Source organism: Mytilus edulis, chromosome 11 (assembly GCF_963676685.1).
Source record: "Mytilus edulis chromosome 11, xbMytEdul2.2, whole genome shotgun sequence".
Classification (NCBI taxonomy): domain Eukaryota; kingdom Metazoa; phylum Mollusca; class Bivalvia; order Mytilida; family Mytilidae; genus Mytilus; species Mytilus edulis.
The window spans coordinates 48,106,132-48,125,594 of record NC_092354.1 but is presented as its reverse complement, the minus strand read 5'-3'; the positions used below and the strand labels follow the sequence as shown (position 1 = coordinate 48,125,594).

Here is a 19,463-nt window from a genome sequence, read left to right as displayed (position 1 = left end):
CTAAAGCTTTGATAACACATTTTCTTTTCATATGTATAAATGTATTTCACACCGACATGTTTAATTCATATTCATTGGTAGTTAATACATTTTCTGAGTGACATTTGCTTCTTCATTTTTCCATACTGACTTTTGTACATGAAATAACATATTTATGTATTATTATCCGTTTTAACTTATTAGTATCATTATTAATATTAACATATGTTTGAATTCTTGTTCCTCATCAACTGTAAAATAAAATCTATTTTTATAATTATAGTCCAATAAGTTTGCTATAAAAATCAGTTTTTTTCCATTGAATGGTTAGTTTCGTGTTATATACTCATGTAGTAATAGTTAGTCAACTGGACAATTATAAACCGTCTATACATATTGTAGCAGATTTCTGATACATTTAAAATATCTTCTCGTTTAACATATAAATCGGCTTTTACACTAAAATGCTACATATCGACATTATTTTTTAAATTTTGAATTCGTGTAGTATTTAGTCAACAGGACAACCTAGCATTTCTTACATATCACAGGAAAAGCAAGCATTTCTAAAATATCACAGGAAAACTCTCAGTTGTTCTATCATAAAAAAAAAAAAAAAAAAAAAAAAAAAAATTTCCCATGCAGAGTTATCGGTCCTTTCTCTCTCTCAATAAAGGACCGATAACTCTGCATTGGAGATTGTGGAAATACTTCTCGTTCGAACCCTCCCTAAAATTAAACGTTACCCTTATACAATTATAGTTAAACGGTATTGTTACATTATATTTACTATAGAAATATCTTAAGTTTATATACCCTCACTATTACTAAACTTTAATGGAATGGCTTTAAGTACATGTAGCTGCACAATACAGGGGTAGCGGTAATCAATTGCTACAACTCTGTGTACATTTATTATAATTGATATATTTTTTTATTATTTGAACCGGGCACCATAGAAATACCTCTCATACAAATCCTCCCTATATATTAAACTTTAATCTTAAGTTATCAGATATGCAATCGCTAAAAGTAGCTGCATAATATTATAACAGGTTTAACGGCATTGTTGCCAATTTCCACTATTTTGTGTTCACGAAATGGTAAGTTAAATTTCTATTAACCGGCCGTTATAAAAATATGTCCCATCCAAACCCTCTCTATAATTAAACTTTAACCTTATCAGAAATGAATTGCTTCAAGTAGCTGCACAATATAATAACAGGTTTAGCGATATTGTTATTAATCATTACACCAGATGCATAAATTAATATGAAAAAAAATCTTCAACCCGTCAAATCGATCGAAAACTTCTTCCGTATTATACAATTACAATATAGTGACGTTTGACTTCTCGCGGTATTTTATTTGTCGCTGATTTTCTTCGTAATAGTTAAAGGGTTTGTCTTTGAGGATAAAAATGGTTTGTTCAATAAAACTCTGATCACGAGACACTGGGAAAGTTTTAATTTTGTATTTTTAATTGGATATTTTACAAAAGTTATAAAAGGTAAGTGTATATATTTTAAATTAATGGTGCAGTTATTTTATTTATCTAATGCATCAAAGAGAATATAATATTAACATTGTTCGCAACAAATTTTTTATATCAATTTATTCATACACAATCACCATATCAGTAAATACTTCGGTACCGAGATGATTTATAGCAAACCTTTCTTTAGTTATCAATTAATGAATACAGAAATTATGAAGAAGTGAAAGGTTCTTCTCTCTCAGTCAAAGTTGACTTTAGATGGAGTTTTGCTAATATTTTAGGTCCTATAATAGCAGCTCTTTCACTCTACGGTTTTTGACCGTTCCCGATGAAAGTAAATCCAGAAAAGCGCTTCGGATGCATGCCATTGTTTTCAGGTTTTGTTTTCATTTTTCAATTTCTTTACCATTTCTTATTATTTGTAGATGATGTTTTTTACTTATAAAGCCAGAAAAATAAATTAAAGTCTGGAACGAAAAACGGGAATGAAAAACAACGAGGCATGTACACGGTTAAAATGGAAATGGAAAACATTAATAATAGAAAATCTAATAGCTTTAGACTTTTACAAGTTTGAGTCATTCAAGCTGCATCATACAAATAAGCAGAACTACACACGCAACACCCGTTTTACAATTCCAAATTCGTACCTAAAAACATACATTTGTGGAGTTCGTTAAAATAGTTTTCCCAAAGCACATCATTTCAAAGCCGTATCTTAAACTTTCAAAAACATATGATTTTCTGTTTTAAAATACTATTTTTATTCAAATGTTTTAATACATCTTAAACGTCAAACATAAAATTATAAATGTTTGTATAAGTTAAAATATACAAAAAAATATTATATCATAAATAGTATATTAATGTTTTGCATAACAAAAAAAAAAGGGGTCATTGTATGTTATACAGCGACCATTCACCTTTTTAAATTGTTATCTATTTTAATTTTTGCAAAGATAGCATCTTGTTCCGGGACAAGATAGTTTTCTTATTCACTTATGAAACTGAAATCATCAACACGATATTAAAAGTCAAGGTATGACAAAATGAGAATAAAAAAAACATGGCCGTATTTATAACAGTTCATTTTTTACAACTTACTGATTCGATCAGGTTATTTAATCGTTGGACATATGTTACACGTGTGTATGTCGCGACAATTGTTGTACATGTACTTATCATGTTAACAAGGTTCATAATATCATATATCCTCTCTACACTACAGAATACAAGCTGTTCCAAGTATTGTATTGTTTTCTATATAAACACTCTGGGTCACAAAAGTCGTTGATAAAATACAATGGCGGGAAACTATAAGAGAGCATACATCTCAGTTGGTGACAAATGTACCAGAATATATTATACATGTACCGATGTAAATTAATTCATCCTGCAATCGACCTTCTTCTATACAAATACAGATTGGCAGACAACATGAAGCGATAAACCGTATAGTATAAATAACAAATAGCTGACAGGATGACAGAACAGATTGTTACCCCGAGAAAACATTGTCAACCGAGGCGAAGTTAAGACTGGCAATTGTTTTTTCGAGGGATATCAATCTGCTCTATCAAACTCTCAACTATGAGTTATTACATGTACATTTATTATACTGAATGTTCTACCATAATTATTTTTTACCGGTTTATTTTTTCGCAATGGCGTCCCGTAGATAACAACATTACAGATATTAGAAGAATTCACAGAATATATCATGACTGTGTAGTGACATTCTATGAAAATGTTTAAGTCAGAACGTAGATCTTAAGCATTGCACTTAATTATTTGATGTAAATTCAATTCACTGCCCGTTTAACTCTCGATTTTTGCTTGGTCTGCACAAAAGGGTTGCATTCAAGAAAATGTCTCCCTCGTATTCGCCAATCAAAATCTGGCATTTTAACGTGAAGCATATTGAACAATCACAGTCTTCTCGTATTCCCGCTTTTGTTATGAGCAACTTGTTATATCTATATTATTAAGTCACTATGACAGTTCAGAATTGTAGTCCTCATTTCGTTTAACGTTTGAATCATTGATTTCATTAAATCAGAAAGTGTGCGTTAACACGGGTGTCATTCGGTTTAACGAGAAAAATGATCGCGAAAGAATATCTAACGGTGGTCAAGTATTGCAAGAAGATCGTGAAAGCCCTGGCACCGGATCGTGAAAGATATTTTTATCGAGAAGACATATGAAAGATCATTAAATAATCTAATTTCATTAATTACACAGAAAAGTTTACGACAAAATAAAACTGTCTGTCAAATGGTTCAACATTATGATCAGTATGTGAGAAAATCCAGTTTTAAAAGTATATTTTTTAAAAAACAACAAAAGGCTGATTGCTTCTCGACATTTCAATGACATAAAAAATGTAAACACACATGAGTTTTTCACAAATTCGAATAAAAAAAACTACTTGTATCCGAATAAGAGCATTCTCACTGTGCTTAAACGGCTGTGGGTAACTTAATAACCACAGCCCAAGATGGCGGACTCTGAACTCGTTGATATTTAATGCATACAAAATCTACCTTTTGCAACGTTTTTCATACAGAATGTAAATATTTATAGGATTCTTGAATAAAGAAATCACTAACAATTACTATAAGTTTATTAATTAAGAGTTCACTAAAGCGCAAGGCCAACTTAAAAAAAAAGCATAAGACGTCCGTAACTTTTTGATCGAAACTAAGCAGACGTTCGTAACTTTATTTGCAGATGTGGGTAACTTTTGATTCAAAATTTTAACATTTATAATTTGAACAATTAAAAGACGATTTACATCATGAAACCCCTTATTTGTAACATACACGACCGTTTATACTGCTCATTCACCACCAAATGTGATTTTATTAACGCAGCATACTTACACAACGGCAGTTTTATATGTGGGGTTTGTGGTACTCGATCCTGGTTATTGTTTGAACTTTTATTAACTAATGTGTGTCTTATCGACGTGTTTTGCTTCAGACCAAGGCTTTTACATACTCTTTAATGTTTTGAGTTTAATTATCTGTTTGCGGTTTACCTTCCCCTCTGTTTCTTTCTATGTGTATTTTGATGAATGCTCTTTGACGCGGCTCGGTATTTATACATCCAACCAGTTAGTTATAGTGTTGTGATTTTTTGAATATGTTTCCTAGTATGTTTTTTTTCTCTCTTTGTATGTTATCAGGGGTTGTTATACTATTGATCTACTCTGTTGTCTTACGTAGTTATTTATATTTTTATATACTATGTCTAATTGTTACACTATGTTGACTGCTCTATTCCTTTTATTGTCACTGACTTTTACCTATTGTGTCTTTTAGTTTTATTCAGTTTAATGAGATTTAATGCAACTTGCATACAAATGAAATATGCAGCTAGCTGTAAAACTAGGTTTATTCATTTATACAAAATGTCCTTTCTTCAAGTTTTTCTATTTACTGCAAATCTTGGCCAGCGTGTTGCAATATCGTGCGCAACGTCCCAGTGTGCCCAGATTGACACCCCCTTTTATTTTACTGTCAATGCTGATGGGATTTGTTTTTTTGTGGGGATGAGAGAAAAGTTTTTTTGGCTTTTTCAAAAAGACGGAAAGAATAAAATTGAGAATGGAAATGGGGAATGTGTCAAAGGGAAAGAAGTTTGTGCACTGAAGTCTCGTAAAGTCTACCCACTGCCTTGGCAATTTGGATTCCAATTCCAAAATCCCAAATTCACGCTACCCTTGTCGTTATTGGCAGAAAATCAGTAAGTGTATACACGCTACATGTATGTGTAAAAAATACTTGTGTAGTCTACTTCTTCAAAAATAAAAAAAGAACAATGATGTTTCAACAGTTTATCTGCAATGATCGGAAACAACCCTCCGAACTAGGCGATTCGGGTACCCCGACGTTATACAAAATGAGACCCGAGTTTTGCGGATTTATCCTTATTTTTTTCATATTTTTCCCAATTTTGTCTTCCATCGATACAATGAATTATATCATACTAGACATCTACTTCGTTTTGTGAATGTATTCGATGCAATCTCTATCATCAGTTTAAACATTACATCCACGTATGTCGATTCTTTGAAAGTTACGGACATCTCAATTGGTATGATGAAAAAAGTTACGGACAAGTTGTTTTGAAGTTACGGACAGCCTAAGTGTTTTTTTCAAATCGTGCTGTGATCGTTTGTTTTGTAGAATTTAATCACCTGTCCAGTTTAGGGGTTTCCCTAAACGATTAATACAACTTTTAAATTCAGTTGTTTAATTGATGCATTCTTGGTATTGTTATTCTATAGAAGAGAAGTATCTAACCGACGCAAGGCGGCTCAATCTTGGACTGTGGGTACCACAGCCGTTTAAGCACAGTGATTCTATTTGAATGAATCAAATGGTTTTCATAGTTATTTTGTATCAACATAATCTGAAACTTGGTAAAAAAAGAAATATTTACACAAAATTGATTTTTCTGATCGTGAAAGATCACGTACCGCTTTCTTGAAGAACGTGAAAAGTATAGTAACAGATCTGATTCTACGAAGAAGTTCAGATTATTTTTCAATTATATGATAATTATTATTTGTTATAGGTATTGAGAAAAACTAGATAGGCCAAATCCTCAATATATTGAAGCATGTTATGTATATTGCTAGTATCCTGTAAGTTACACCCGGCACTTGAAACTTTTGTTCAAACATAGACCTCGAAGTGGAGCCAAAAATGATCTGATACTCATTAAGACCATTCATATTAATGCTTGCTCAAAATATAAGTGGGGTAACAGGAGATTTTATTTGTACAAGTACAAATAATACAAACACATTATTATTTGTGCATTTGTGAACATGTTATATGTATAATAGTTGGCTGATTGTAGGATTAAGGATTTTAATGTCATGTGAAGTACTCACTTAACACGAGTTATAGGATAACTACATTATGCATATTAGATCCTATAATCTACATGATGTCAGACAGGATTCACCTGACCTCGACTTTGCCACATTTCATGGATCAAGATTTAGTTTTGTGGTCAAGTCCGTATCGTGGATTCGTTAAGCTTTCGGATAACTCTGTTGTTATGATTATAATTTGTACTGACCGATTCTCAGAGCTGAATGTGTCACACTGATTTAGACACGTTTTTTATGCCCCACCTACGATAGTAGAGGGGCATTATGTTTTCTGGTCTGTGCGTCCTTCCGTCTGTGCGTCCGTCCCATTTCAGGTTAAAGTTTTTGGTCAAGGTAGTTTTTGAAGAAGCTAAAGTACAATCAATTTGAAACTTAGTACACATGTTCCTTATGATATGATCTTTCTTATTTTAAAACAAAATTAATCTTTTGACCCATTTTCATGGTCCCGGAACATAGAAATTAAAGGTGTGAGTTTCTGGTTAAAGTTTTTGGTCAAGGTAGTTTTCAATGAAGTTAAAGTCCAATCAACTTGAAACTTAGTACACATGTTCCCTTTTGGTTGATCAATTTACTTTTAAGGCCAAATTAGATTTTTTACCCAATTTCACGGTCCATTGAACATGGAAAATGATAATGCGAGTGGGGCATCCGTGTACTTTGGACACATTCTTGGTTTTTTTTTGGTTTTTTTTTTAACTTTCGATGTAAAGTGTTGAATTAAAAAAAAATATAGTTTTAATGTTCATTCTTATCAGAATAGTTACAGGTTTCAACCAGTTGCAGGTATATAAAATGGTAAAAGAAATATTGATTTCTGATGACTAGTATTTAGTCTGGTCACGCATTATCTTTCACGATCAAAGTAATGCGTAGCCTGATCTTTCACGCTGAGGTTTGATGAAAATTCAACCAAATTCAAGGTTTTCGTAAACAAATTAACGCTTTTAAGGGACGAACATACTCGTATTTTACTGTACTATCAGATACAACAAAGATTTAATTTCAAAATATATCATGTTATATTGAAATATGACCATTATAGGTACAAATAGCGTGTTTTTTCTAATTATTTCCATAGACATGCATAGCGCCTTTTGTGTTTTTTCGTAAAGTACTGCATTTTCTTTATCTTATTGCACAGTAATGTTGAGGAAGTTGAATCATTTTGAGACATAATTTTATGTTCTGAAAATTAAGCGATTTTTTCACAGATTCTGACCTAGAATTTACATTAAAATTCTTAAAATTAATGAGGGTGCGGGAATTTCTCGCTACATTGAAGACCTGTTGGTGACCTCCTGCTGTTGTTTTTTCTATGGTCGGGTTGTTGTCTCTTTGGCACATTTCCCATTTCCATTCTCAGTTTTATTTCACGATCCGGTACCAGAGCTTTAACGATCGTCCCGCATTAGTTGACCACCGTTAGATATTCTTTCACGATCATTTCTCTCTTTAAACCGAATGACACCCGTGGTTAAAGTGTTAATGTTAAATTACAAGTCAAAAACAACATTTGCGCATTATAGCCTAGAAAGGTATAAAATCAATGTGTAATCGCTACAAAATAGCCATGCCGGCCTCGCATTTCTTTCTTGTGCGTTAGCGTTAAAAAAAATTAAAAAAAATCCGTATCTCCTAAATAATGTACGCAAAAATATACCTAACCGACCTACCACTGTTAGGCTATTTGTCTCTTTGTCTGTCTCGTATCTCGTAGTTATGCGCAGGCCTATACATGTTTTGTTATCATGGCTTTGTTTGCGTTTTTGTTTGATTGTTTTTTTTTTAATTGTAATTCTAAATATCGTTTGAATTGTGTGAATGGACATTAACAGAAATAAACTTGCCGAAACATGTCATACATTTGTAACGCGAATATTAGTTTAAACATATTTATCTATAATATTGGATTGAGAACAAGTTTTGCTACTTATATTAATCCGTTTCCTCTTTGCGGGTGCGAGTGCTGCCTTGTAGCGGCATTAGCCTGCGCTTGATCAAAATCTACAAGGGTGTCTTTAACGTGCAAGAGACATGGCTCTCCTCTCTTAACACGAGTCGACCATATATCGTCTCCTTCCGACGGACTATCATCGTTTTCTCAAGACCATACTCGCAAATGGTGTCAAGGGAGAGCCGAAAATTCAGTTAGTCATTACCGGTATATTTATACCGCTAAAGAGTGCAGAGTTTGGGCACAATTATTCGAGTAACGCACCTAGTAAGATTTTATTTTTTCGGACGGTAAAGCTTTAAATGAAACAAGAAAAAGTGGGTTTTTTTAAGGAATACTATAGAAATATAGAAACAACTGGGTAAATAATAAATATTATTGCATAGCAATATAACATTTCCCACAGAAAGTAACCAAACATTAGCGTGTAATAAATTCCAATATTGCACTAGTGCAATACATCTTCAAAATTCACGACGTCATCAACGACACAATCTTAGTTTAAACCAATTTTTACTTTCAAAAATTATATTGCTATACAATAAAAGGGTTATTGCATGAATATTGGGGAATATTCATGCAATAACCCTATAATATAATCCACCTTCGAAACAATCTGGAATAAACAAGATATATGCATATGGAATTTACTGACCCCATATATACCGTATTAGATCACTAGCACACTATGTAACTAATAGTATTTCCTAACCTTTATATATATAAATATATGTATGGAGAATAAACTACCAGAAAGTATTCGGTCTGCAAGCAACTAAAAAATCAAATTCTGAAACTACTTAGAGTTTTCCATATTGTATAAACTCCTTGTTGGTATTACTGACATCTAGATGTTTTTATTATGATTTGTGTTGTTGGGTACTATGCTATTGACGTATTAAAGCCATTCACATCTGTATCTACTGTAATTGAATTTTCAACAAGATTGACACAATTTAGGTTCTGTGTGGGTTTCTATACCAACAAAAATAGCACAACTAAGTAATTTCGCTACCAAAATAGATTAAAAAAAGAAATATTTCTTTTTATTAATTGCAAATTAACTATACAGTGACTTACACCCTTCTGTGTACATGAGTTGTTATAAATATGCCAATATATTCCTACGCCCTAGAGTGTAAAATATTGAGTTTAGCTTGCAGTTATTAATTCAAAATTTGATTTTTATATTTGATATGTATTTTATACTTTCAATCTAAATACAATGTATTTAAGATTGAATTGATGAGTGTTGGTGTTTTATGCCAACTCAAGCACGTTTGACTATAAATAAAATAAATAATTATTTTATTATAGTGTCACATATTGATTGACACTTATTACAAATCACAGTACAATAATACAATCAATATCCAGTCATAAATTTGACTTATGAGACACTATATCAGATGTAATTTGTGGCTTAAGCTGGAGTACTGTAGACAACCACTGATCTTTGGAAGGAAAATGATCAGCTACCAATGACCCTCCATATTCAAAAAGATGCATGTAAACAATTATCAATTTATCGTGTAGATTCGTAAAGTAAGTCCTTTATGAAGGATGTATGTCATGACATTTGAAATACACTCGAAGATGGTAATTAATAGCAGAAATATTCAATTTGTTTCGCATCATTATTACTAATTTACCAGTTAAAAAGTGTTGCCTTGATTCTTTTACCTACAGAAAGCGTGTCACTCTCTTTCTTTGTATTGAGTATCGACTATCACGTTACAGTTCATATTAGATGTGGCTGTGTATTTATATATCCGGCGAAACTTTCAAATCGTGTACACAGCCAATTTTGCATAGGTACTATAATGTCTGTACCAAAAATATGTAGTACTGGAAAACTACTTTTCATATTCAGCACTATTTTGTTACTCTAAAAATATTGTAATATTTAGGTACCTGTATTTTACAGTACTTGATTTGTACTTGAAAATTTAAGTACTACATATTTTTGGTTACAACGTTACATTTTAAGCATTTTGATAGTATGTCTACTTCAAATCTCTTAATATTATGATTTTTAAACATGGAATATTGTGATCGCTTTTGGTCTAATTTCTGTACCAAAATTTTAAGTACAAATCAAGTACTGTAAAATACAGGTTCGTAAATAGTACAATAATTTTTAAGTAAAGAAATAGTACTAAATATCAAAAGTAAATTTTCAGTACCACAGATGTTAAGTACAAAAATAGTACCTATGCAAAATTGGCTGTGTAGTTAATGGTTAACAGAAAGAGACAATTTTTGTGCCACACTAACCATTTGTTGGTCACAGATTTTGAATATGTTTTTGAATGCTCGCGACCTTGAACAGCAGTAACAATTAGCCGTTTCAGAATCTAAAGGACTATGGGTAATTTCATTGTTCGTACCCCAAAATGAAAATAACGTCACGACATTGGTTGAATTTCCATTGTTTTGGACGTTTTCAACCAATCACGACGTTTCGGTGTACATTTTTGAAAATATTACCCAGGATGCATTAGATTCTGAAACGGCGAATTAGCATTATAAATTATATTTTGACGGATTGATTGGTATTGGCTCTACGTCTCTTCAGCACTAATGCATTATATAAATGTCAATTACTAAATATAAACATATTTTTTTTTATCTAAATGATAGAGTCGTTTCTTAAATTTTAAACAATTGTTACGTATTATTTATATTTAAACAACCAACGTATTCTCTTTTTGAGCTTGTTTTTTCTTTGTCTATTTTATTCTTTCCTTTATTTTGTTGTTGTTTACTCTGGTATTTGTTTTACCATTATTCTCTATTTTAAAACCATATCAAGACCCTAATAACATAACATGACATAAGAGATCTTACACTTTTTTAATAATAGCATAGCCTTTAGATGATTGATCTTTGAATATTAATCATTAGAGAATTGTTAATGTTAAGAACGCTTTAGTTAAAAGTAGATATTAAGTATATTTCTTGATTACAAAGTATGCATAGATGTTAAACAGAACACGTCTATAGAAGTCGATACTATACTTCAATAAAAAGTTATAATTATTGCTTACTTTACAACGCCTCTTTGTTTACATATTACCTTTTATCCAGTAACTTTGATCGATGCCAATTAAAATCAGGATATATCTTTTAGTCCAAAGTATTATATAAAAAAACACCATCAATTGCAATCTTTAATTAATGTTATTTGTATCCCTTTTGATATGTTTACACTAAAAAGTTGAAATTACATGTGCGTGTAAATAGCAGTGTTGATTTAAATGGAACAAAACAATTGAATATTTTCTGCTGTTAAATATGATACTTTTTTCTGTTCAAACGTTCTTGAAGATTGTAGATTTGACGGTCGTAAATGCAGTTTTACCGGCGACGCGTAGCGGAGACAATAAAACGGAGATTTGCGACCGTCAAATCAAAATTGACGGTGGCAACTCTTCAACTACAGTACTGTTATTCCGATTCTAATGCATTTCAAAAAGAAAAAATACGATAAAAGTTGAAAAAATGTCTAAATTTGTCAAAAAAATCCGCGAAACTTCATCAATGATTTTAGCACAAAGACGTAATGGCTAAACGTGACGTCACGTTACCTGTACGCTTCAAATTCGGATAAAATTACATTAAAACGGCGAATTCGAAAAATGTTCGAGGAAGGTGATGTTTTATTTTCGATTATATAGTTGTACTCGAACATTTGCTGATTCAATCAATTCAAAATGGCGGGTCCCTCCTTAGTTACGCCTGGTCAACTGTGGATTGAAATGAAGAAAAATGTTACATCCAAATTGCCTTATAATTGTCATTGAATTCCTATCATGACTATGCATTAACATATACTTTATCATTTGATATCATACTGATGATTGATTGCTTAACCATTAAGGTGGTACCTAACACTACAGGAAGATAACTCTTTAGAATCAGCTAAATGTTTCACGTTTCACGTTGTGTTGTTTGGGGAATATTAACCCTCTTGCTGCCGACCGTTTTCAAGGTTGCATTTCATATGCCGGAAAATACGACAGAACAACGTCTGTGACGTAACATGCCAAACAACGACGTCATTCGATATATGACGTCACGACATAATGACCAATACATTTGGGACCCACTGGAGAAAACGTAACTCTGTTTTATCTTCGGTATTTTAATTGAAAGAGATACAGCATTGATGAGAAGCTTGCATAAATTTATCCATGGACATAAGCTTCTCAATGATCAAAATTAGTGTTTGTCAAAATGCTATATAACCAGTGTAATTTTTCTGATTAAACGGTTGGTTCAATTTTTTTGAAATATTTATAATTTAGTCAAATGGTCAAAGTAAATACCTTGTCAAAATTTTATGAAAATTAAAAGTGTCAAATTAATTTTAGTGAAGGTGTTGGGTACCACATTAAACTACGTTATCCAGTATAAAATACAAGCGCAAGAACGCTTAAGTGTTAGTAATTGTCATCTTTTGTACCTGGTTTGTATGTTTTAGTTACCGTTGGTTTTTACAATCTTTAAACAAAAACATGCACTAGCTAAATAACCTTATAATTGATGGTATATGGATTGGGGTTTCAGAATAGAGAATAGAAAAATACAGAATAAAGTAAAATAAAATATATATAGGATAGAGAAACATAGGCTTCAAAATAAGAAAAAGAAAATGATAGGTTTTGCAAGTTCTGACGTTGAAGTCTGCGATACCAAAATAATAAGATTTGGTCTGAGTACCAACTAGACAACTGTCCATAAAGAGAAAATGAAAGATGTTTGTTTTAACAGGTGTTCAATAATAACCCACCACCCCTTTCCAACAAACCAATCTGATAGCAAAATGCAGAAATAAAAATTAGTGTTACATGTAGTTCAAATCACGTTAAACGCACTAACTTAAAATATTTGGTTTAATGAATGTTATATTGATTGGCTGATTGTTGTTTACTCAATGTCGAGTTGAAGATTTGAATACGAGAAATCAACATCTGATTTCGAAATGATAAATTGTACACATACCGTTTGGTCGATTGTTTCGATTTTTGGCATTGTGTGATTAAATAGAGGAAACTCTTCTGTCAAGCTTATTTTGTTTAATTTTAAACATACATGTATATCAACACTTTTATACTTTGTTGTTCAAATAAATGTCAAACGGGTTATAATCATTGTCTGGATGACTGGTTAAGGTATCAACAGAAAAGGTTTATTTTGATATTGTTTTTGTAAGGATGAATGTAGGCGGGCCACAGCCTGCACCCGCATCTCCACTCAAACAATTGATATTTGTTTTGGCTAAAAACACGTCAATATATAATTGTTATAAGGGTTTTGAACAACACTTGTATCACATCCTGGATCCGAGTCTGATCGAATAAAATGGCAATTATATTTAGAAATAACTGTAAAAGTTAATCAATTAAAATATAACGTTACACTAAATGCATGTGCACAAAATTATTGATCAAACATTTGTGAAAGGCGGATTATAATTATTAAAATCGTTATTCTTTATTACAACAAAGATGACAAAATAGTGGAATTATAACGCTGTCCTTTACATAACTACATGCCTTTGAGTTCATCGATTTGACCTTATAACGTACCACAGATCGTATTGCCATTTACACTTATCAAATAATAAGGAAATTATTTTAAGGAGTTATATTGGTTTTAGTACAGATTAAAGTGACAAAAGTCTTTGAAATTTTAAATCTGAATATCTATAATTTGACAAACGTTTTCCATGAACGTTTAGATAAGACCTAGTCTAAATGAATTTGCTTTTATCACGTTAAATTAGATTCGTTTGACATATTCTATGCACAAACGTTGGTGTTAATTATTTGATATACATTTTAACTTTTAGACTAATCGTGTTCTTTTTACACTAGATACAATTTAGAATGAATGGGAATATGTCAAAGAGACAACAATCCGACCAAAGAACAGCCCAAGGTCAACAATTGGTCTTCAACATAGCGAAAAAATCCCGAAACCCGGATGCGGGCTTCAGCTGGCTCCATAACAAAATGTGAACTAGTTAAGTAACAATGTACGTCACACAAAACACCAAAAACAGTAAGTAGTATCCATACATGAATTAAAAGGTGTGGCAAAGTTTGCCCCCGTAACTAAAATCTGTTATTTTACTCAGACTTTCTATCCATAAGAAAGAAGAGCACTTCATTTTTATAATTTCTGTAAAGTGGAAAATGATGAAGAAATTTAATAATAAATAATACCGTATCAATAAATGTTAGCTGTAACCGAGAGAGCACTCAAAGTACTTAACTTGCATTACGAAATTATGTCTTATTATACTCCTGGTTGTTCTATTCAAAAGTTCTTACTATGAAGAGTGTCATGTATAAAAGACTTTCTACCCTAAGGACAAAAATATTTGCATTTTGATAAGAAATATGAATGAGCTCACAAAAGCTCCTCGAAATGTGTATGACATTGCCTATAAGAGTTCTCAGAAGGGATCCATTCCAACACGTTGTATAGGATTTATATTGCTTTGTGGTTTAAAACCACTAATTCATGTCCCCATTGATTCTATAATGGCAATATTTATAGTAATTGAATTTCGTCTTCAGTTAAAGGATAATGACAATTCATATTAAAATAATACATCATCCTGACTTAAGCGGAATCAAGAAATTACAGAAAAAGCCAACTTGTTTCTTGAAGTGCAATATATATATACTTCTGATCTGAGGTACAAGCAACACATGCTTTTATTAGTATTTTTTTTATTAGTAAAAACAAAAGATTTAACTGGTATATCAAGTTTTTAACTTTCATTTTTATATAAATAAATTGTACATCTTGCCCCAAAACCAGAAGAATATCTACAAATAGGTCAGAATGTCTGAAATTATATCTTTAGGAGTTATTGACCTTGCATAACAATGACCCATTCAGGCTCATTGAATCCTGTATTTTTCCGAATCAACAAAAATATGTACTCAGGAAAGTAAATGAAATTGTATTTTATTGTTTGTTTGCATTTTCTGTCTCATTAACGTTTTTGTTTACCAAATAATGTTCATGCACCTTCATAATGGGGAAAAAACTCAAGATTCTTTTGACTTGAAAGAGCAATCCCATGTAGCTTTTAAAAGGCTAATTAACTCTTAATTCCATCATCATTCACCTATGCACATGTTTATCACATTAAGTTGCAATTTTAAATAAATGTCATGCAGACTGTAGTCACAAAATTGATTTCTACTGCACTTTTATAGAGATATCATTCAATATTATAAACGATAAAACCGTTTATTGAAATGAAGTTTAAGAAATACCATACTTGCTGGGTAGCATAACATTGAGAAACCATTAAAATGCTCCCGCGGTTAATATTCCTTATCATGGTGGATCGATTTATTTTGATAACTGACTTACTTACTGCAGATATACAGTACTGTGGATTCATTGATTTTCTTTGGTATCAATTTTTGTGGATTGATGAGAACTTGTTTTTTCGTTGATATTTCATTTTATTGCTTTGCCAAATTCTGCCAATAACCTTATGAGAAATTTGTAATTCGTTAAATATTTTCAATTCTGGGTGACCTGGCCTCACGTTCATAAAATTTTCGAGCATGATTTTTGTACTCAGACTCGAAAATTAACCAATCAAATTGCTGGATTTCATGTTTCGAGCATGATTTTTGTGCTCCGAGCACTGAGCAAAGTTTTATGCCTTCAAGGCCTGTTCCCAAAAAATCAGCAAACATTTGTATATAATAAAAAAAAAATGAGAATTCACTGTGTAACATTCTTAAAGGGCTGGATATTAAATGATTTTCATAATAATCGACCTTACTGCTTAAAAATCTAAATATATTGTGACTTATCTATGTATATCAAAAACTTTTATGCTTTGTTGTTCGTGTAAATGTCAAACCGGTTATAATAATGACTCGACTGAACGACCGACTAAGGCGTCAAAAGGAAACAGTTTGTTTAATATTGACTTTGCAAGGACCGGTGTAGGCGGAACACAGCAAGCACTTGCACCTGCACCTCCCATAAACAACTGATCTCGTTTTTGATAAACTGACGCCATCTTATTATTACATCCTGGATCCGACCCTGAATCGGAAAAACTGGCAATTAATTTGGAGTTAGTTGTAAAAGTTAATCAATTAAAATGCTGTCCTTCACATTAATATATTAGCCCTGTTAGTTGTTAGAAATCTACGAGCCTACAATTTATAACGTACAACAGATCTCCTATCCGTTTACCCTTATCAAATAATTAGTAAATTATTTTTAGCATTTATATTACTATTAGCACAAATTAAAATGAGAAAAGTCTTTGAAATTTTAAATCTAAATATCTATGATCTATGTGTTTTCCACGAACGTTTATATAAGATCTAGTCTACATTAATTGGCTACTATCACGTTAAATTTGATTATCTTGACATATTCTATTTACAAACATGTTGGGGTTAATTATTTGATAAACATTGACTTTAAAAGTTTTTTTTAAATGAGAATTAAAATGGAGAATTTGTCAAAGAGAAAACAACCCGACCAAAGAGCAGAAAACAAACAAAATGTGTTCTTGTTCAGTAAACATGGACGTGACACTAATTTTCAAAACAAGAAAAAAAAGGTCTACATTCGTGACATTGAAAGGAGTGGCGAAATTTATCCTAAAATTTCATCTCAATTTTAACACGCCGGACAGGATTTGTATTGCTTTGTGGTATAACACCACTAATTCATGTCCACATTGCGTTTTATAATTCTGCAATGTCAACATTTACAGTAATTGAATTTCTTCTTCAGTTAAAGGTAAACGACATTTCGTATAAAAACAATATATCATCCTGGCTATGGATGAAACAATTATTTCCATAAACAGCTCACTTATTTTTGTGCAAAAACAGAAACTCCTGAACTCATTGACAAGAAACACATGTTTTATTTAGATTTTTTTCTTCATTTTTCTTTATCAATTATCATTTAAAACAAACCTTCAGCAAGGGTTCAACATGGATCTCAAGTCCGTAACTCTCATTTCAAACCAAAATTAGTCATATAATTAAAACACTTAAATTATTTTGAAAGTTAAAGTTAAATGTATCTGTAGGAACTATTTTGTCCAAAATATGTACTTCTTTCTTGATCTCAGTAAGGGCTATGCATTAAACTTTCATAAGTATGTGCCTTGTCAGAACTAACGAATCAATACTCATTTTTCATTGAAATGCAACGTTTAGCACAATTGCATGAAAGAAAAAACCTTGATAACCGCCGAAATACATTTTGACAAATAGGTCAACATAGCGGTATTGATACATGGGAAATATTGCCCCTGAATTACAATGAGTAATTCATGGTCATTGGAGCCTTTAGTTTAAAAAAATAGGTCTTGATCACGTTTACCAAATAACGTTTATAAGGAAACAAAAATCGAATTGTCTACAAACTTGAAAGAGCAAATTCATAAAGCTTCTCAATTCAATCATCATTCACCTATGAAAAGGTTTATCACGTAAAGTGGCGATGTTAAAAGTCCTGCAGACAGTTATCAGAAAATTGATTTTCATAGTACTTTCATAGAGACATCATGCAATAATGTACACGACAAAAACGTTTATTTAAGAATTGAATGCTTCTTTTTGTAAATTTATTGGGGTGTAAAAGCGTTGACCGAAGTACATTTTGTATGAAGCGCGGAAGCGTTTTTTTGCTTTCATCATAAAAACACGATTACTATCAAGTTTTTTTCTTTTATTTACCTGTGTAAGCAGAATGTCATGTTAACATGAATGTTACAATTTTATTCATTTTGAAATTCAGGTTGCCAATCAGAATACCGTTTTAATATGAAACATACATATAGTGTCATTATCATCAAATAAAATTCATTTATGAATATGATTACGGTGTGAAAACTGTGTTTCAAAGTTATTACTCAACACGTTAGATATAAACATCACTAAAGCGACAAAAATGGAAATTTTAAACACTAGCTGCAATCATGAACTACTATACATTTTTTTTAAAAATAAAACAGGAACCTGACATCATTTTATATGCAGTATTAAAAAGTAACAAATTGTGATGCAAATGTTGATAAAAAGATATATATATATATATAAATATATATAAATGTATGTACACGAGACAACCTTCATCTTGCTATCAACCATAACTTGTGTTACTCAGAAAGATTGTTAAATGGCGTTTTGTCATTTTCAGAGTGAACGATTGTTACCTTAAAAGAGGGGCGTAAGATACCAGAGGAACATTCAAATTCGTAGATCGAAAATAAATTGACAATGCCATGGCTAAAAAAGAGAAAGACAAAAAGACAAATAATAGTACACAAGACACAACATAGAAAACTAAAGATTAAGCAACACGAACTCCAACAAAACGGGAGCTGATCTGGACGGTCAAACAAATCCTGTTCCGCACTAAATACCCGTCGTGTTGCTCATATTATTACAAACCCAGTCAAAAGTATAATTCGGTAGGTCAAATTCGTGAAATAGGTACGGGATTGTAGTACGACATAACGCACATACCCGATATCATTTGTGAAACATTATAATAATAGCAGATTTTGATATTAAGTATTTCATATAGCTCAATATGAAACAAAAACACTTATTTCGAAATTATCCATCAGAGAAAAAAAAAATAAAAAAAATGAAATTAGTACGCTATAGATATAATTTGACTACTGCATACTGAATATACCAAACTGTATTTGCTCCGAGTTAAGGAATTGCATAGATATATTTTACAGAAGTCTACTGAAGAACAATAATCAAAAGCATAAATTTCTTATAAGGTAACGACTAAGATAGTTTTTCGCACTCAACATTCTGACTATTTATCGCTAACAGAGGAATAAAAAAGTGTTACGAGCACTTCAAATTATAATTTCTGTAAAGTAGACGACGCTGGCAATAATAAATAATACCGTATCAATAAATGTTAGCTGTAACCGAGAGAGCACTCAAAGTACTTAACTTGCTTTATGAAATTATCTTGTATTTAAGTCACGATTGCTGTACTTTGAAGTACATAAAATATAGATTGTCATGCAACAATCTCATAAGTAATGTAAAAAAGAAACGGCTATGTTATATCATCAA

At 31.5% G+C, this 19,463-nt stretch overlaps 1 protein-coding gene across 1 annotated transcript in view; it reads left to right on the top strand.

Moving 5' to 3' along the window:
* Positions 1–1,310: 1,310 nt before the first annotated feature.
* Positions 1,311–19,463, top strand: part of LOC139495737 (galanin receptor type 2-like) — a 44,365-nt gene continuing 26,212 nt past the window's right edge. Inside the window, exon 1 of the mRNA XM_071284098.1 lies at positions 1,311–1,489. The gene's annotated coding sequence lies outside the window, so the exon portion shown is untranslated. The remainder of the gene's footprint in view (positions 1,490–19,463) is intronic.